Below are 22039 nucleotides of genomic sequence, written 5' to 3' on the forward strand. Positions count from 1 at the left end.
AATCGTACTTGGCAGTTTGTACGGCACTTGTACGATTCGTACGGTAAAAAGACCGGATACGAGTCGTACGGGGAATTTTTTTACAGGATCGTAATCGGCACCTTAGTCTGTAGTGACTGGTTCCTCTGTTGGCCTTGACCTTGGCGATTGCCTACCTGTCACAAAGTTCTCCACTCCTGCGGTATTGAAGCATTCCCTAGGGGATATCCGGGGACAGGATGGAGCAGGGGAGCTATTATGAGGAAGAAGAGGCAGCACAGTACTTACCTCTGGATGATGATTTCTTTGAGGCGGTAGCTAGCTCTATTTTTAGGTGTGTGAATGAAGTGGTAGCCCCTATGGAGGAGCGCCTGTCTAACCGCATTGTGGCGGAATGCGCTAGGTTGGCACAGGCTCACCTAGGGGCCGTTCCCCCCGCGCCAGGCCCATTACTGGAAGAGGGTGGCCAGCCCCCCAAGAAAGTACATAGGGAGGGCGGCGCGGAAGAGGCGCAAGGGGTGGACAAGGACACCTATGAACGCTTGCGCAACATTTCTTGGTTAAGTCTGGTCCACCTCCTTCTGCGCCTCCCCCATCGCCGGAACCCGCAGTTTCTACTGCCCCTCCTTCCCCGTCCCAGGCTGGAGGTTCTCCGGTGGATACCGACGATGAGGAGGGGTCTTCGCGTTCTTGGCGTCCGGCCAGTTCCACGGGCACATTGCCCCAGGATGACACAGGTATGCTGGACCCGGATGAGATTATGCATCCGCAGCCTGGGCACCGGGGGACAACGTGGCCAAGTTTGTGGCGGGACGCCTCCGCAAGCCTCTCGAGAAAGAAGCACAGGGATGTCTTAGAGCGGAGTGTCCACGCCCCACTTTGGAGGGGAAGGTAGCCCTGACGCCTGAGTTAGATTCGAAAATGGCTACCTTCCTTGCTAAATATGTGAATAGATCGATCCTGGCAATCCTGCCAGGATAAGCTCTTGGATGCCATAGGTCCAATGACCAAAATTTTAGATATGGCGGAGGAAGCAAAAGTTACGAGTTCTACCATTTCTCCCGAGGTGCTGTCTATCTGAGCGCAAAGGGCGAAAATCTTCATGGGGAATGCAAACTGTGCCCTATCAACAGAACGCCGACGTTCGTTGTTGATCAAACTCGACCCAAAATTGGGCGAATTAGCATCTTACGAGGCCGGCGTTGTGGCTCAAGGGGCCCTCTACGGGGACCCCTTCGTAAAGGAATTGGGAAAGTTCGTAGCCACTTTCACTTCATTAGACAAGGCCCAATCCAGCATTAAAAGAGTTTTCCAAACTCGTTTTTCCCAAGGGGCCGGTCGCGGTAGGAGCCGTGAGACCGGCCGTGGCGGTCGGCAGACTGGTAACAGGGGACAAGGCTCCGGGCGAGTGCAGTACAACTCCTCGGCCAATTACAACAACTTCTTCCCAACAAGAGGTCAACGTTTCCGGGGCCGCGGTGGCCAACCAAGCGGTAAGTGTCATGCAGGCGGAGCAAGTGCGTTTTGGGGGTCGTTTAGCGGCCTTTCAGGACGCTTGGGCACAGCTGACGTCAGATGCTTGGGTCTTGCAGACCGTAAAGGGTTTTCACGTGGAATTTTACGATCAGCCGGTTCAAGGAGAACTCCCAAGGCCCATTTCTTTTTCCGTACCCGATGCTCAGCTGATCGACGAGGAGGTGTCCGCTCTGCTCAGGAAAGGAGCCATCTGTCGATCAACTCTGCACCCCAACGGTTTCCTCAGCAATATCTTTTTGGTGGAAAAGACAGACGGGGCCGGCATCCGGTGATCAACCTCAAAGAGTTCAACGGGTGGTTGGTCTACCGGCATTTCAAGATGGAGGGGATCCATCTCCTTCGGGATGTACTCCTGCCACACGATTGGATGGTCAGGCTGGACCTCAAGGATGCATATCTGGTGGTTCCAATCCATTCTCCCCATCGCCGTTTTCTCCAGTTTCTCTGGCGGGATCAGGTGTACAAGTTCACCGCCCTTCCGTTTGGGCTTTCTTCCGCACCTTGGTGCTTCACAAAGGTGCTTCACCCTGTGATAGAGTTTTTGAGGGGTCAAGGAGTCAGGATGATTGTGTACTTAGACGACATCCTTCTCATGGCTCAGTGCCCACTGAAGCTGACGTCTCAGTTGCAGCAGACAGTGTCCCTCTTGCAGAGCCTGGGGTTTGTCATCAACGGGACGAAGTCGGTCCTAACACCAACTCGAAATTTGTTTTTTCTCAGATTCATCGTGGATTCCGTTCAGTCCTCCTTGAGTCTCCCATCTCGCAAGATGGCTAAGATCCGTCATACTTTGAGACAGACCATCTCCAGGCCCCAAACCTCCCACCGTCAGATTGCCCGGGTGGTAGGACTTCTTTCCTCCTCCATTCAGGCAATCTTTCTGTGTCCCCTCCATTATCGGTCTTTGCAGCGCCTGAAAGCGCATCATCTCAGGAAGGGGCTTTCGTATGACCAGGCGGTTCCTCTGTCTGAAGAGGCCAAGGAAGAGATGTCCTGGTGGTTGACACACATGGAGGCCTGGAACGGTCGGGCAATCTTTGGCTCAGCGCCGGATTTGGTCATAGAATCGAACGCAGGCAGGTCCGGATGGGGCACCCGGTGTGGAGATTTCTCCACAGGTGGCGTTTGGTGGTCAGAGGAGCAGAAGCTGCATATCAACGCCCTGGAACTTCTGGCGGGTTCATTCGCGGTCCGTTGTTGGACAAAGCGTCAAGCGAGCGCGTGTGTCCTTTTGAAGATGGACAACGTCTCAGCGGTCCGTTATGGCAATCGACTGGGGGGGCCCCGGTCCCGAGCCTTGGCGAATCTCACGAAGGAGTTTTGGGAGTACTGCTTGGCACACCAAATCTCGGTGACGGCGGAGTACCTTCCGGGCCAGGCCAATCAAGTAGCCGATTGGCATTCCAGGCATCTAAGGGATTCCAGCCTATGGAAGCTGGACGTTCTGGTCTTCCAATGGTTGAATGGTCTCTGGGGCCCGATCTCGGTGGATCTTTTTGCATCTCATCTCAACCATCAGCTCCCATGCTTCTTCAGTTGGAGGCCCGATCCACTGGCGGAGGCCACGGACGCGTTTCTCCAAGACTGGAGTCACGAGAGTGGTTATGCCTTTCCACCATTCTCGATGGTGGTACGAACGGCCACCCGGATCCGGCCCTTGGAGGCAGATTTAGTGGTGGTGACGCCTTGTTGGAGGTCTCAAGTTTGGTATCGAGTTCTTCTGGAACTTTCTTGGGATTTTCCAATCCTACTCCCCCCGCTTCCTCATCTTCTTCTGAACCCGGACGGGGAGCAACACCACCTCATTCACCAAGGATCTCTCTGCCTCATGGCGTGGAGGCTTTCAGGAGACGCTGGTCGCTCCCAGGCCTTTCGGGATCGGCTCAAGGTCTGTTGTCAAGGGCCTGGGCAGACAGTACATCTAAACGCTATCGGTCCGCGTGGACTAAGTGGATGCGTTGGTGTCTTCGACGGGGTCTTGATCCCGTGGTCGCAGGCATCGTTCCCATGTTGAACTTTCTGGCAGATTTGGCCACCGAAGGCCTGGCTTACCGCTCCATTAATGCGGTGCGTTGGGCAATTTATGCGGCTCATTGTCCAGTAGATGGAGCCCCAATTGGGGAACACCCGTTTGTCTGTTGACTCTTGCGGGGTATCCATCTGTCGCTGCCCCCAGAACCTCGATACTCGGTCCTCTGGAACGTCAATTTGGTCTTGAAACTTTCCTTATCCTGGCAGCTGAATAGGTACCTTTCTTTGAAGGAACGCTCTGCTAAGCTGGCCATGCTGTTATGTCTGGTGTCCTGTTGTAGAGTCTCTGACGTCCGAGCGTTGGATGTTACGGCAAGGGTCTTCTCCCCTAAAGGGGTTACGGTTACGGTGAGTCGACGTACCAAATCAGACTCGAGGACTATTTCGCATCCAGCTTTTGCGGATGTGCCCAAACTGTGTGTGGTGAATTGTCTAAAGACGTACGAGGACATGACTCTTGAATTGCGCCCTCTGGGCGAAAGGCAACTTCTTATTGCCTTAAGGAAACTGCACAAGGCTGTCTCCTCCCCCACTATAGCCAGGTGGGTGAGATGGGTCATGCAAGAGACGGGTATTGATACAAAACAGTTTGGTGCACATTCGGCCAGAGGCGCGATGGCTTCTAAGGCGTTTTCTCCGGGAGCTCGCTTGGAGGATCTTATGCGGGCGGCGGATTGGTCTTCCGATTCCACCTTCAAGAGATTTTACTTTAAACCTGTGGTGGATGTCGCTCAGTTGGTGGTAAGTAAGCTTTGAACTAGCATAATCGGAGCCTCCGGTCCTGCCATAGAATCGAAATTTGCCTAGCATAGTAACGGTAAGTTTCAATTCTATTAAGGACACGGAGGCGAGGATTATCCCTCCCATTGCACAGTTGGTGCGAACCGACCCGTACTGGCATAAGTAATCCAGTTTAAAGTTTTTTCTGTCAGCTGTTTAGTTGCCCGCATTGCAGCTTTGTGTCATGAGGATGTTGGGTTGCCAGCTTGACAGAGTGACCAGTAGTAATCTCTTGTGTTTCTTTACATTGTAGGAAATGATGGAGCTAAGCAGGATCAGTAATGTTCAGGCGTGACTGGCGCGAAGAAAGAGGAGGGCTTCACAGAATGGAGGAACTTTCTAGGATTCAGGGACAGTGTAGAAAGACTTAGTTACTGTGGTATCCCATGGACTGATGGGAGTTGATGTTTACGAGACAAAAAAATGTGGATTGTTTTGTGTTGTGACCAGAGGTTGTTTTCTGGATGTTTTGGAAAGAAAAAGTCACTTTTTAATGCTTTTCTGGCTGCAGCATGTTTGTCATTGATATAAAAGCGAAGGAAGAAAAGCATAATCCTCGCCTCCGTGTTCTTAATAGAATTGAAACTTACCGTTACTATGCCAGGCAAATTTCGATTCTCCTCCAGAGAACCAGTGTCTAAACTCACTGGAAGACTGGACACACAATGGGCATGAGCGGGCAACGAGATTTTCTTCAAGCAGGGCCATCATTTGAAGCGCTTTCGTAGGCTGAAATAGATTGACGGCCCTGCAAGCACACACTTTTGGGGGCGGTGTGAATAATAATAAAAGTAGTTAGATGAATGCACACCTGTCATCGTGCCTTAATGTAACTACTTGTATCATTGTGTGAGCGTGACAGACTGCGAAGTCAAAGCTTGGGTGAGGGCTGGTCTGGGGAGGGGCAATCTAGAGCAGTCAAACAGATGAGGAGAGCAGCCACAGCCATCCGAGGGCGGGGACTGTGCCCACTGTCAATGCAACACAACCAGAGAGAAATAAATAGTGAGGCGCCGCCACATCCACAAAAACATACACACACAGGGCCCAAGCCAGCCTAAAAAACAGTCACCCCCCCACGTCCTTTTTTTCCCGCACAGATGGGAATCGTGTTGCCCATTTATGATGGAAATTGTCCAATCGAGCAACACTGTCTGCCCCTTCAATTGGATGGCGGGTTAGACAGCGATACATTATTGTATAATACAATATGTTTGAAAAAGATATTACAACATTTTTAAAAAGGTCTGTAGATTGCTGGGGCGCCGTCCCCATGCCATAAGACAGGAGCCGCTTTCGTGTAAATCACAGGGCAGATGGTCAGTATACATTCCAGCTGGATGTAACAGACAGGTAACGGCTGAAACAAGCCTTACTGGTTTCAGCAGTGGAAGATGCAATGATGATCCCGAAACCTAGGGTGACCAACTGGCCTGGGTGCAAATTCATGATGGTGAGTGTAAAAATTCAGGGCAAAAGGTCAAAATTCAGGACAAAAATTCAGGACAGAATGTCAAAATTCAGGACATAGATTCCAGACAAAAGGTATGTATTACAGACACATCAGAGAAGGTCACGCAATAGTATATAAGTAAGTAAATAGATAAAAAACATAAGTACAGGGGTGCAATGTACAGCAGGCAAGAGAAAAACAGTGCCGTTCTCTTCCGGACCAGCACAATCACCAAGTATGTGCTATTCTTGCCCATTAATTCTGTCCTAGCATTGCAAGGTGATGGTTCAAACCTAGGTACAGGGTAAAGGAGCAGTGCTTTACAGAGATAGTTCAAACCTAGGTACAGGGTAAAGGAGCAGTGCTTTACAGAGATAGTTCAAACGGTAAATAGACATAATATCGAAAATAAAATATCGAGTGGACAGAATATCGAGTTTTAAATATAGTATGGACAGAATATCGAATTGCCAAAATATAGTGGTGAAGAATATCGAAAAACAGGTAAGAAATATCGATTGCAATAATATAGAAGTAAGTAATATCGACAGTCATAATATAGTTGTTAAAAATATCGAATTTTTTATAGTGTTTTAAGTGTTAGTATATGTGTTAAAAGTATGTATTAATATTGGAATGTATGTTAGAATATTTTTAAAGTAATGAATTTTATTTTATTTTATTTTTGTGTTATTTAATTCCGTAGTGGGTTGTGGGTTTATAGGGGAGTAGGGTGGGAAGTAATTTAATTATAGTACGTTAAATAATAATTTATAGGAATTATTAATTATTTTTAATTTAATTTTGCGTTTAACTTCTGTAGCGGGTTGTGGGTTTATAGGGAAATAGGGTGGGAAGTAATTTAATTGTTATTAGTTAATTATTAATTGGTATTGAAAATTAATTGGTTGTTGATTAATTATTAATTGGTAAATAATTGGTATTAATTGGTAATTAATTTGTATTAATTGTTTAATTGATAATTATGTTAATTGTATTAATTTAATATTTGTAGCGGGTAGTGTGTTTATAGGGGAATATGGTGGGAAGTAATATAATTGTAAATAATTCATTATTTAATTAATGTGTGTATATTGTTAATTAATATATCTTTAATTTAATTTTGCGTTTTACTTCTGTAGCGGGTCGTGGGTTTATAGGGGAATAGGGTGGGAAGTAATTTAATAGTTATTAGTTAATTATTAATTGGTATTGAAAATGTATTGGTTGTTGATTAATTATTAATTGGTAATTAATTTGTATTAATTGTTTAATTGATAATTATGTTAATTGTATTCATTTAATATTTGTAGCGGGTAGTGTGTTTATAGGGGAATATGGTGGGAAGTAATATAATTGTAAAAAATTAATTATTCAACTAATTGTGTATATCGTTAATCAATATATTATTAATTAATTATTAATTGGTATTATTAGCATTTATTAATGTTTGTTATTGAAAAACAATTGGTTGTTAATTAATTTTTAATAGGTAATTAATTAAACAAAAATGTATTGGTATTTATAAATAATCAATTATTAAATCTTGTGTGATTGGTAATTAATTGTAATACTTGTTTTGGTATTAATAATTAATAAATTTTCAAAAAAATAATAATTTATTATTTTCCCTACTTTTGCACTTACTTGAGTGGGAATAGTAATTTTTACCCCTACGCTATCCAATGCTTTCCCTATTATTGCACTCTCGGGAGTGGGAATAGTAATTTTTACCCTACCGCTATCCAACGCTTTCCCTACTGTTGCACTCTCTGGAGTGGGAATAGTAATTTTTACCCTACCGCTATCCAACACTTTCCCTACTGTTGCACTCTCTGGAGTGGGAATAGTAATTTTTATCCCTACGCTATCCAATGCTTTCCCTACTGTTGCACTCTCTGGAATGGGAATAGTAATTTTTACCCCTACGCTATCCAACGCTTTCCCTACTGTTGCACTCACTGCAGTGGGAATAGTAAATTTTACCCTCCCGCTATCCAACGCTTTCCCTACTGTTGCACTCTCTGGAGTGGGAATAGTAATTTTTATCCCTACGCTATCCAACGCTTTCCCTACTGTTGCACTCTCTGGAGTGGGAATAGTAATTTTTACCCCTACGCTATCCAATGTTTTCCCTATTATTGCACTCTCTGGAGTGGGAATAGTAATTTTTACCCTCCTGCTATCCAACGCTTTCCCTACTGTTGCATTCTCTGGAGTGGGAATAGTAATTTTTACGCTACCGCTATCCAACGCTTTCCCTACTGTTGCACTCACTGGAGTGGGAATAGTAAATTTGACACTCCCGCTATCCAACGCTTTCCCTACTGTTGCACTCTCTGGAGTGGGAATAGTAATTTGTATCCCTACGCTATCCAATGCTTTCCCTACTGTTGCACTCTCTGGAGTGGGAATAGTAATTTTTACCCCTACACTATCCAACACTTTCTCTACTGTTGCACTCACTGGAGTGGGAATAGTAAATGTTACCCTCCCGCTATCCAACGCTTTCCCTACTGTTGCACTCTCTGGAGTGGGAATAGTAATTTTTACCCCTACGCTATCCAATGATTTCCCTATTATTGCATTCTCTGGAGTGGGAATAGTAATTTTTACCCTCCCGCTATCCAACGCTTTCCCTACTATTGCACTTACTGGAGTGGTAATAGTAAATTTTACCCGCCCGCTATCCTACCCAGTAAATATTGAATATTTTTTATAAATATTACGTTAATATATATGTATTTATTTTGTTTTTTTACTTACATTAATTATTTATTAATTTTAATGTTATTTAAGTATTTTTAAGTATGTTTCAGTTAATTATATGTATTATTTCATTAATTTTACATTACTTTTAAAACATTTAAAAAATTCGATATTTTGACTAACTATATTATTTACAACGATATTTTGGATTCTATATTTTTGTACTTTCCTGTTTGGAGATAGGGAGTCGATATTTTGGTATTCTATATTTTGGCATCGATATTTTTGTAAGTCTATATTTTTGTAGTCGATATTATGTCAGTGATCCAGTTCAAACCTAGGTACAGGGTAAAGGAGCAGTGCTTTACAGAGAGCAACTTCAGATAATTCAAATAAATGCCACCCTGTGAGATCGGCACGCTTGCATACCATAACCAGCTGAGTGCATTGAGGCTGGTCTAGTTCTCCCACTCTTCCTGTCTGATTTGCCTCCTCCCATTCTCTCATTTGCTCTTTTCTCCCCTGCATTCTCCTTTCTTGAACTTCCATCCATTCTTCTTCTCCTTTTTCGCACTGTCCTCTCTGCCCGCTTTTTCTCCTTAACTTTTATTCTCTCCCCTGTATTCTCCTTTCTTCTATCTCCCCTCCATCTACTTCTTCTCATTCTCATGTTAGGTCCTTTTTCACTCAATTTCCTTTTTTTACGAGTTTATATTCTTACTTTCACTTCTTACTTTTGTCCCACACTTTCTCTCTCTCCTCCATCCTCACTCTCCTTTCTCAGGCTCCTTTTCTTTTTCTCATGCTTTCTTTCATAGTACTATTCTCTCCCTTCTTCCTTGATTCCTCCTACATCTTTTCTTCCTCACTCCTTTAGTCTACTTCTGCAGCAGTGATGGCATTGCTCACTATAATCTGTGGGGTGCCAGTATGTTGGTTCATGCACTCCAGCAACAAACTGCAGAGGCACAAATAAAGAAAAAGAACTACTGCAAAAACCACTGACATTTGACTCAAAAAGATATGAATTTCAATTTTATAAATGAACCTAACCTCTACTGAGAGGACTTCTTGGTCTCTCCATAGCACACAAGCAAAAATGAATGCCTTTCTGCTTTCTGCACATGAAGTTGAAGGCATTGTGTAAACTTAGTGCTGCTCTACTTCAATAATATACAAGAAATGCATTGCATTTGTTACTATCTCAGTGTTAATTGTTCCAGATTTTGAGTGCCATGTTACATACATTAGCTGCAATTCCCACACTAAAAATGTCTGCATTTTTCATAGTAATTATTTTTTAATGTTTCCTTACCAGTGCTTTGGTAACCATAGTTCATTCAGGGCCCCTGTTCTCTTTTAAACTGCTTGTCACTGTTGGATTGAAAATTAAATCAAACAGCCCTGAGCACACTGAGCAAGTACTAAAATCTACAGAGCTACTAAACTGGATGTGCTGTCAATGTCAAACCCCCACAGATTTTTAATTGCTGCACTGTAACCAGCTCATAAGGAGACAGGCCTTTCTGTGTCTCCAAAGTAGTAAGGAAAAGGAGTGCTACATGCTGAAAAAACAGCCCCTGGCAACAGGGAAGGTGCCACATCCCCGGGGATTAATGTGCTTGATTTAGGTCGGACTCTCAGTGAACAACAGGCAAATTACACAAGGCCGCAAGCTCCCCACAGTACTCTTATGGGGGAAAGCTCCTCTGTTACAGTCTTACTGGCTCCAAGTGAGTCACTGGCCTTCAAGGCACTCACTTGAGTGCGCAAGATATGTTCCATTGCCATTCTAAATGTGATAATCCGTGCAGTCAGAATGACAATGACCCTGTCCTGTCGGTGAAGGGCTGCGGCATCCTGTGAAATTCAAAGAGAAGTGCGAACAGGCCCCAAGAACTTTGTAACTCCTGGGGCTTCTTGCAAGGGAACAGCACAGTTTGCTGAAATGTTATGTTATGTTATGTTATGTTAAATGCCCAGAATTACGGAAAAAGAGCGTCTGTAAAAAGAATGATGACAGACAACGAACATGACACCAAAATGACGGTTGGTCCGTAAAATTTACGGACGGTTGGTCACCCTACAGCAGGGGTCTTCAAAGTGTGGGGCGCGACCCCCAGGGGGGCCGTGAAGTGATGGAAAGGGGGTCGCGCATTCCTGGTCACACTTCTGCGAGGCACAACAAGGGATTCAGCCCCCCTCCTCCCCCGTAGTGTGTCTCTGCTCGAGCTGCTGTGGGCTCCGCTGGGCTGTCTGCAGTCTTATCTCCTGAGTTTTTCACAGGTCGTTAAGGACCATTTGCAGATTTAAAAGGTAACGAAAATCCCTGCGATTCACACCACCTGCAGTGGAGCAGTGCAAAAATGGTGTGGTGCCCACAAAGAGCACCTTGTCACACTACGTCACAAAAAGTCAAAGGTCTTGTGCTGAGTTTAGGCCCATCTTATTAGCACTCTCCAGCACAGTGTCGGGGCTTCAGGAAAAGAGGGGTCGAATGAAGAGAGGACGTGGTCCGTCGGCTGGACGTCCGACTTTGGTGCTGGAAACCAGGGTTCGAGCCTCGGGGTCGCGTCCACATCCTGTGATTCTGGGCAAATCACTTAACCTCCCCGTGCCTGAATATGTTATGTAAATACGGTGCTCATGTGTGCTCCAATACCTTCGGGTCGAGTTCGCGCTATATAAAAGATGCAAAAATAAAAAATTAACCTCTCTGGTCCGCTGCAATTAAACCCCCTCTACGCTGATTTACGACTGCAGTGCATGTGGACAACGAGCCCGCCTTTAAATACCCCCGCCCAGCCAGTTGCTCCCTCCTGATAGACAATACACTACATAATTGCTTTATCACGCACCCACGCAGAGGTGGCGCTAAACCTGAATCAAGGCAGTAGCTAGAACACTAAAACACCCCCACTTGAACCATACCTCTACAACGGGCACACAGAGTGAACAAACCTGACCTTTACCCTTTCATCCTCCTTCCATCCATTTATCAATCCTTTTACCCTTCCATCTATTCATCCATCAATCCCTTCACCTTTCCGTCCATCCAGCATCCATCCATTCACCCTTTCATACACCCTTTCACATGTACTCTCTGTCCATTCCCCATGCGTTCACTCATTCATCCGTTTATCTCTCAATCTTTTCACTCTTTCATCCCTACACGCGCTAATACCCTTACAGGTGACCCTCGAGCTATACAAACACCAATAACATACTTTTCTCCCTTACACCTATCCGTTGTTTCACTTTTTCACTCCATCCTTTCACTCTATTCTTTCAGTCTTCCATCCATTCATTCCTACACCCGTCTATCCTATTTTTCACCTTTATGTTTTGTTTCACCGTTCTTCCTTTCATCCTTCCTTTTTTTCTCCTGTTCATTCTTTAATTTCTAAATATGTTTTGTCTCATGCTTTTTTCTTTGTTATATTTCTCTCATGCATACTTTTTCTGTTTGTCCCTCTCCGAGTGTTGTCCCCTTTGTTCATCATGACATGATTTTCTTTCCTCATTTTCCTTTGCCTATGGCCTCTGTCATGGTGTTCCCGATCCATTATTTATTAACGTTTTGTCTGCAGATGGAAGAGGCCACAAATAACTAATTTACCGTTTTATTGGGATCAAGTTCACCAACCCATCGGTCCCATGGCAGCCCCCACTACGATACTGACCTGTGTTGCTTCACCTCTCTCTCTTTGGCAGCCCTCAATGCAAATTCGTTGGATTTAAAGACTTATTTTCCTGTGCCAGTCATCTGGGCACAGTTGTGTTCATAATGTCACTCGAAGAAGTGAACATGCAGAGCCTAAGCTTACATAAGGATTCAGTTCAATAAAGCCCAGCTTTACTACGCAAAATGGCAGAAGCTGGTGCAAACCTCAGTCTCAATTTTTGAGAGCTAAAGTGTCTTTATGATGAACCCTGACCTCTATGCAGTACCTACAATGATTTGTGTCTTGAAGAGATGATTGCTAATGCTTGTAAATTGAGTTTCTCTTTGGAGGCCCATCATCAAACCCGAATGCCAAGTTGAACCAGGTGCAAAGGATGGTCTAAGCAATATTTTGAGTATGGACCCTACATGTGGTGTGTGATTTATGAAACTGCACATGTCATAAGTAGATTACCTCTCTGTGGTTGTCTTCATGTAGGAATCTTCAAGGTTGTATCTTTAGTGCAAATTCTACATTTCATAATGCTGGGTCATCTTTACTATTCCACAAGGCTCTGTGTGGCACAAAGCAGAATCAGTTAGCACCCGCACTGCAGATGATATCATCAGGCTGCAAAGCTCTGTAACTCCAGTGCTGTGCAATCTTCTATCCTTCGTGCAAAGGAGCACTGCAATTTTTCATGCGGCGTTCCCAAAAAAGATGCAGCCTACTGCTATGGTATATGGGGCCTACAACATGCTTGTGCTGCTCCTGGAAACTTGGGAGGAGTCTTGAAACTGATCAGGGTAAGCATTTAGCCCAAGCTCTGGTGGCAGTGTTACCCCCCCACCCTTAACATGACTACTGTTACCTACAGTGTTAGGTGCCATATGTTCGGATTTTTATCATATTGCCATTGTTCATCAGAGACCCCAGTGTGCTATACATTTTCAAACAGAGACACGATGTACCCATGATTACAGGGTGCACGGATTGGGTTTTTCTATGCACACTTGTTTGGACATGGTGTGTTATGTTATGTTATTAGTATTTGTAGAGCGCACAACTCACCCAGGAGGGTATCCTGGAGCTGAAGCAGGAGCTGTATGGGCCGAGCCATTGTCGAGTCTAGGTGAAGAGCCAGGTCTTCGGTTTTTGAGGTACGTGGGGCCAATGTTGTGTAAGGCAATGTATGTGTGTGTGAGGAGTTTGAAGAATATTAATTTGTGGATTGAGAGCCAGTGGAGCTCTTTGAGGTGCAGGGTGATGTGAGTGTGAGTGGGAGGTTGAGGATGAGCCTTGCCACTTACTTTATTAAGGTAAAACCTCTTACATACATAATTGATGACAACCATGAACAAGTGGAACACTACCAGGATGCATTTTGGGGTCTTGCCTAGGAGAGCGCGGCTGCTGTCTGTTGAGAAACATTTTGTTAGTTTACAGCAGAGGTCTTCAATCTGTGGGGCCGACCCCCAGGGCGGGCATGGAAGCATGAGTAGGGGGTCACGCTCTTCATTTGCTGAAAGAAAATGTCCCAGACCTATTTGAAATGCTTTCCCTGGAGTTTAATTCAGGGACTCTCCTGTGCTGGGAAATCGAAGCCAGTCAGACATCTAACCACGCCTTTCTACCAGTGTGTTGCTGGCCTGAAAGAAATGCAAATGTGCACAACAAGTTAATCTGCAAATGTAAAGGATTTGCAGATTAACTCGTTGTGCACATTTACATTTCTTTCAGGCCAGCAGCACACTGCCAGTAAGGTGTGTTTAGCTGTCTGCCTGGCTTAGATTTCTCAGGATACGAGAGTGGTGTTCCAGTTAATAGAGAGTGGCGTAACAACGTGAGGGGGGGGCCCTCCTGCAAGATCTGCTGAAGGGGCCCTCTCACATGCGGAGGCCTTTGTTATGCCCCTGGTTGCTATGAGTAGCATATGATCTGCCAAGCAAATGATGGCAGCAGGTACCAACGTTCAGTCTAATGCTGCACCAAACCCCACATCCTTATATAGGATTATTTTTGGCGATCAATGTTTTGTGATTAGAGGAGCAATTATCTGCATGCTATTTATTTATATTTGGCCACTTCTAAAGCGCTATATCCAGGTAGGTACCTCAGCGCTCATTCTTCAAAGACCATTTCTGCAAATCACTAACCAGTCATAAAATCACAGGAGCCTTGTGGTGGAAAAGCCAGGCGTTTAGTAGCTCTCTAGTCTACATCCCAGCAAGGAGTATTCTCTTCTTAGATTAAGTGTAAGCCAGTTCTAGAGCATTGCTGCAGCCACTGAAAACCATCTTTCCCCTTAAAGTTCCATGAATAACCAAGCTTTTTCTTGGGGTGCAGAACCTAGATTTGTGGGTAAGAGGGCTATGTCTACGGCCATATAATGCTTTATGAACTAAGCATATGTATTTAATGTTAACCCTCTGAAAACTCTGAAGCCAATGATGTTTATTTAGGCACTTTGAGAAGGACGTGTGTTTTTTAATATTCAGTATGAGTCACGTTGTGGCATTTTGTACTAATTACAGTTTATTCGAGACTTTTGTAGGATCCCCAGATATACAGCATTACTGTAATCAAACCTCACAGTCACAAAAACCTTCAAAATCTGTATTCTTTGCTGGATGTTGAACAGAAACCTAACCTGTTTTAGTATACCTAATTTTGTAAATAACAGTTCTTAGTCATTCAGCAAATCTATTTATACAATGGTAGGTCAAAATTAAATCGGATTTCAAGATTCTTTATCAAATGTACAGGGGGGACTCTGATCTAAAGAGACGACTCCCATGCTATTCACAGAGGAAGTGGTCCCAACATTTCTACCTGGTTTCCCTACTATTCCTATTGTCCAAATCTTGTCTCATTTTTTGTAAACACTGAACCAAAATGGTACGGTAGCTCAGTGAGTTGAGTGCGCATTGCTGAGAGGTGTGTGACCTGTAAATTGCTGGATAAAAGCAAGAAAACGTAATTCAGAGTTTCATCCATCTAAAGTTGTTAAAGGCAGTAGCATTTTAAATGGATAACACTATTAATTTTTTATTAAAATATTCTATGTAAAAGTGCAGAAAAATTAGCAGATTGTTATACTGCCTTGTGATAATGAAAAAGGAATGTCTTTGTATGATGATATATGCATATGTATGTCCTTCCGAGCATGCACCTGATGTACCGACATGGCAGAGTTAAAAGCAAATTGAAAAATTGTAAGATAATAGTTTCTGACTAGAGAGGGGGGTCCTTTCACCTACAAACCTTTGATGGGGGGTCTCGGCATCAAAAAGTTTGAAGACCACTGCCCTACAGGAACTGACCAGGAACCCAGCTGAAGCCCAAGGAAGCTGCTGGACACACACAGGTAATATTCTACAACAAATGGAGGTTAACAGACAGACATCCAAAAGGATCTAATAAGGAAGGGACTAACTAAGGGATCGAGGGAACCGAAAGGGAGAAAACAACAAACAGTGAACGCCAAAACGTTTTCGCGAGAACTGTAAAAGTTATTGCAACCGTGCAACGCGTTGCTAGGCACTGAGATACGGTCTTAGGGATGCTAAATAAGGCTCTACCCCTTCTGAACTGCGAATGACCTTAACCCAAAGTGAGCGAGCCTGCATTCACAGGACTTTGTTAGTCTAACTTCCACAATCTCGTTCTTCAGCACTTCCAACCCCTTCGTGCCTGTAGCCTAACATAATTCCTGATACTCATAGGCTAGTCAAAAAGAAATTTATTTTTTGGGGGTGCCCAATTAAATTATAAGGCACGCACAGGCCATAATCAATTTTTCTCAAGATACCATCTGTGACAGGCTATCTGTGCACAAATACCAGACTGAGGTAGACAGCAGCTTGACTCACTTAGACCACAGATGTGTGTGCACCTGTGTTCATGTGCAACCACCACAGACCATCTTATCACAGCTGCTGCATAGCAGCAGGCCTTGTTTTACGCAAGCAGACACTAGCAGTTAGAATTCAAAACCAATTTATAGAAGCTGACAGAGAGTCAGGCTCTAACAGTACCACTCACACACTGGTTCCAACTCAAACAATGTACATGGTATTAAACAGGTCAGAACTCGCTCTCTGACAGGCACAAAATAACTTTGAGGTGAAAAATCACCCATGTTGCAAAGTATGCATTACACTATCATCACACATTTAAGAGCAAAAATGCATTCTTGTTTATAATCATCCTTGGGAAAATATCAGCATGAAAGTGGAAAGCATTCACTAGTACTAATTACAATCAGCAGCCAACTCACTTTTAGGAGAAAAATCGTATTTAGGTGCAAAATCATCCTTAATGATACATCAGCAGGACTGCGGAAGCATGTTAGAAGCATAAATCATATATAGGCTGAAAAACTAGATCCAAAACACATTTAGTAGGAACATCAACAGGAGTGTGAAAACACCATAAGGCATACAAATCACATTTAGGAGAAAAAACATATCTAATGAGAAAAATCACTGGAAAACATCAGCACGAGGGTGGAAAAAATGTCAGAGGGCTAAACACATTTTGTAGTGAAATCACGTTTAGGTGCACAGTCAATTTTGCATGCAGAATTAACCTTTGAGAAGGTAAGCATAATTGTAGTGTCATGTTTAGGAATAAAATGACTGCAAAATCACTTTAAGGTACAAAATCAATGTTGGTGTTACACCAGCAGAAGAGTGGAAACACTTTTAGAAGCAAAAATCACATATTGGAGCAAACTCATAGTAAGATGCAACATCACCATTGGTGCAGCATCAGCAGGAGAGCGTAAGCACTTTTTAGAACACAAAAGGGCCTCTATTGCAGTGCATGGATGTTTCACTTCACTGGTAGCAGTCGAGGAAAGCACTCTTTAAGCAGGTAGACTAATATACCCAACAGACATTAGCTAACAATGAGACTTAAACACTCCTCTAGCCTGTACACAAATGTGAAAGACCCGGTCTTCAAGCAATAATGGATAGACACTGAGCCATACAAAACAGTGACTAGATGAGGCTGACCCATGATCTCTTTCTGTGGATGTGTTTGTTGTTCAAGACATGAGCTAAGGTAGATAGCTAAAACTGCCAATAGCAGGCCTAAAAAAAGATTTGCAAACGGCTGAGGCCAATTTAACGCCAACCCAGTTCTATCACCTCCACATCAGTGCACACCATCAGTCCTTAGATACAGCGAAACAGCATGGAACTCGCTGTCAGACAGCCAGAGGACAGCCACGTGCCCAACCAGAGAAACCTTCTCAGCCCAGCCAGATGAGTGACACCTGCCCTAAAAGCCCATAACTGCAAAAGTAGAAAGGTCAGGGATTTAAAGTTGCCACTCAGTTATTTTACTGACATGGCCCAGAAATGTATGTCAAGGCCTGTAAGACATATTGGAAAAATTCTGCTAGTGCCAGTACTTTTTCTGGATTCAATTATAAAATAAAGACAGCAAATACAAGAAGTCACTTGACAAGTATTGTTAAACTGTCTAAACATCTGATGCTACACATACAAAACAATGGATTAAACCCAGATCTGTGACTGAGGGTATATGTTTGATTTGTTCAGCATTCCATCCATCATTTGTTCTTTTTGCTTTTGTTGCAATTAGAGGGAAAGGGATGCCCAGATGTGGGTCTTGTGCTCACTGTGACACTGGATTCAATATAAATGCAAAAACAACAGTTGATGGACAGAATGCAGAACAATGTCATACATTCATTCCAGTACAGAGATCTGGGCCTAAATCCATAGTTTGTTTGCTCACCATGCCGTTCCAGTTTGAACCCAGCCATATGCAAATCAGTCTTGACCCTGTGCCTCATGGGAACAGTCCAGCCCGAACTGCCAAGCCAGGTCCTCCCTGGACAGGAAACAAGCATCCCAGGACCGATTTCAGGGTTTCACCCCTCTTCAGCCAGGATAGCTTGATTCCAGTGGCATGGGGAGCACGGGACCCACGTCTGGGCATACCCTTCCCACTAAAATAATGATGGATTCAACCCAGATCTGTGACTGGGGGTGAATGTTTTGCCAATGTGCACCATTCCGTCCATCATCTTGTGTTTTTTGCTGTTTGCCCTATGTGGGAAGGGTATCCCCAGACGTGGGTTCCGTGCTCACTACGCCACTGGAGTCAAGCTATCCTGGCTGAAGAGGGGTGAAACCCCGAAACCGGTCCTAGGATGCTTGATTCCGGTCCAGGGAAGACATGGCTTGGCAGTTCGGGCTGGACTGTTCCCATGAGCCACAGGGTCAAGACTGATTTGCATATGGCCATGTCTGAACTGGGGTGGCGTGGTGAGCAAAACAACGATGGATTAAACCCAGATCTGTGACTGGGGGTGAATGTTTTGCCAATGTGCAACTTTCCGTCCATCATCTTGTGTGTTTTACTGGATTCAAGATAGCCTGGCTTAGGATGGGTGATACCCCAAAATTGGTCCCAGGATGCTTGTTTCCGGTCCTCGGAGGGCCTGGCAGCTGAGGCTGGACTGTTCCCTTGGGGATCTGAGTCAAAACTATTTTGCAAATGGCTGTGGCCAAATTAGGGTGGCGTGATGATCAAAAAAACGATGGATTAAACCCAGATCTGTGACTGCGGGTGAATGTTTGATTTGCTCAGCATTTCGTTCAATATTTGTTATTTTTGCTATACATAGCACAGCAGTCGCCAAAGCAGGTGTTCAACCGACCACATAAACACTACAGATCCTACTGGTTATCACACTAGCTGGAATTGAGTCACACCAAAGGCACAGAACCATGAACAGTAGCAGCATGGAAGAAGTGAAGCTGCTTAGACATACCTCACAGAAGCAGGAAAAACAGTTTAAGGCAGAGACAAAGAGTAGAGGAAAAAGCTGTTCAAATATGTGGTCCCTGCAGATGTTCTCAGTTAAGGAAGATGTAGCGCCGAAATAAAAATTAATCCGGACTAAATGCAGCCCAAAAGGAAATAAGAAGACTTGGCCCAGGTGCTTTTCAGAAGAACTGAACATCAGAACCAGGTGTGGCTAAAGCGATAGGAAGCACCTAACTGAAAATTAGGCCCCAGAAAAAAAGACCAGCTGTCCCACAGTGGAAAAGAATCACATTCATACCAGCACTCCAAATTTAGAAGGGAGACTCTTAAGTTTTTTTAAAATCAAAAATGTCTTTATTTCACTTTCTCCCGACTAAAACACCCTGCACCTCAATATAAATTAATGGGGAAATTAAATTACTCAGATTATTTTTCTAAATCTCCATTTTATCTGTTTTCAGATGTTGGCATGGATGGAATTAGGAGGCCCATACATGATTCAGAAGAAAACAAAAACACAGTGCCTCAAAGGAGGTCACATTAAACAAAGTATACAGCTCAAATTCGTCCCAGCCCGTAAAAAGCTAAGCCCAATATGTGGCCCAGAAGAAGAAGAAAAATATGAGTATAATCTGAGTACTGCCACGAAAGAACAGGATCAGATCTAGGGTCTGATTTAGAGTTTGTCACATGGGTTACTCCTTTACAAACGTGATGGATATCTTGTCCTGCTAATTACAAGTTTCATAGGATGTAATGCATTTGTACTAAGGTCTATGGGATATTCTCATATTTGTGACAGAGTAATCTATCCACCAAACTCTAAATTAGGCCCATAATCTGCAAGAGAAAGCAAGGCCTTTAAAAAAAACAAAGTCATATGTGGTTCTAGAAAGAAATCTGTGAAATGTGCCCTCATTGCTTACCAATAAAATCTCATGCCTTGCTGTCAAGATTGCATACGCAACTACAAGAACTACCCAAAAACCCATGAGGCCTGGGAGTTGAGACAGGATGATGTCAAATGCTCTTCTTGCCTTTGAGAAGTACTAGGAGAGGGCTTTCTCCTTCTCCTATTACTTTGGGTTAAAATGCACCACCGATGCAAAGTGTATATTTAGTTTTGATTTCACATTAGAAACCAACACAAAAACAGAGGAGTAACAACCACAACAACAATAACATATTTTGTCCACATTCATATATGCAACCACTTTACAATTGCCAAGGACATGAGATGAAGACAGGATTTAGCACCAAATGTCGGCATTCCGCATACTTGTTGATGCAGTTTGGCCTTTGTAATGCCCTAGTTGCGTTTCTACACTTTATCGGTGATGTTTTGCTGACTTATTAGATCAATACCATCAATTAGCTCTGGACAATAGTGAGAAGTCAAGGTTTAATTCAGGAGGTTGTGAAGGAACTGGAACTCAAAGACAGCACAACAAATTCAATACAGTATGACAAAGTCATCACACTCAAGAAACTCACAAATCTGCAGAGGTGTATCTTTCAAGGTAGCCTGATTTAGAGTTAAGGGCTTTGGAATGAAACTCCCAAAAATACTCATAGTGCCCCCGCTGTCAATCGGCAGTGTCTTCACACGTGCAAATTGTTCTATAAAGTGATAACAACATGTTGGCCACCCTAGGTTTAATATTCAGTTCTCCACTGAGGTTGAAAGGCTGTTTCTTTAACCACATGACCAGTATTTTAATGTACCTGTCAGAACAAAAATTAGGAAACTCACTTAAAACCGGCTTTTTTTACCCTTATTAGTATGCTCCAGATGAGAAGGGGGGCAAATTTTACATATCCTCCTTGCGTCACAGATCCGTCAACCACACTTATTCATTCGCACATGCATTCATTGGTGGGGCCCATAACACCAACACTCACACTTCTCACTCCAATCCGCACACAGGAGTATGAGGAATCCGCTGGACATGTGGGGGGGGGGGGTACCTTATTACCTATAGGGAAGAAATGCTTTTTTCCAATATATACATATTTTCATCAATACCTGTAGGATCCTAACCTTAACATCAAGGCACTCCACCACTTGGTCGACAGACCAATTAGTTGGACTGGTTGATGGTGATCTAGAACCAGCTAAAACATGTTAAAGCTTCGGAATCCTTATTTAGTGTCCTACTCAAAGATCCACAAACTTATTCTTTGTTAATCAATGTTTAGTTTATCTAATTGCCTGCTTTTAGTTGCATAATTAGCATTTTGGTCAACAAAGTTCAAATTTAATTATTCAACACAATTTAGCATGACATTTATATTTACCTAGTCTTGCTATCGGGGCCTTTCTCTAATTCTGTTAGCTCTGCATAACCCAAATCCTTTTGATAAATCATCCCAATCGACTGTAGGCCAAACTCAATAAGTCCGAAAAGTTCCTTCGCTCAGCACGGCACAGTCCCAAAGATATCCAAAGGACCAAGCAATCGTGCAAGCAAGTCGCTTACACAAATTCGTGACACCTCTCCAGAACGCACTAACTTCTCTCTAATCTACTATCCTTTTATAACAAATTCTGGGGAACGTGTAACATTTATTTAATGGGGAATGTTTTGGGATTGGTTGAACCCCTTAAAGTTGCAATCTAGTTCTTTATTTCTCATAGTCCGGGGTTCTCATAAGATTTGCTATGTCATTCTCTTAACTCATACAGTTCTCATGCGAAAATGTCCGATGTATCAACATGTTGGCTTTCCGTTATAGGTGGTTATTGTTCCTTCGGGCTATTTACACTGACTGAAATCTGGCAGTCCTCCACGTTCCTATCCTTGACAAGGAACACTGTGCTCTGAATTGAGGATGCCTGGAGATCTTCGGGGCCATCCGAGTCTGCGCAGTAGACATCGCGCTCACAAGACGGTGGCCACTTCCGAACTCCATTTTGAATGTCATGGCTTGGTAGGCCCGAATGTCAACTTAAGCAAAACAAACATAAGACAATAATTAATATACGGAAATGAAGATTCGAATGTTTAGACCCACACTAATCCCATTATTTATTAGTATTTTCCTAGCTTATAGCGACATTTAAAGCAATAATACT

This window comes from Triturus cristatus, chromosome 11, assembly GCF_964204655.1.
Source record: "Triturus cristatus chromosome 11, aTriCri1.1, whole genome shotgun sequence".
NCBI classification, from domain to species: Eukaryota; Metazoa; Chordata; class Amphibia; order Caudata; family Salamandridae; genus Triturus; species Triturus cristatus.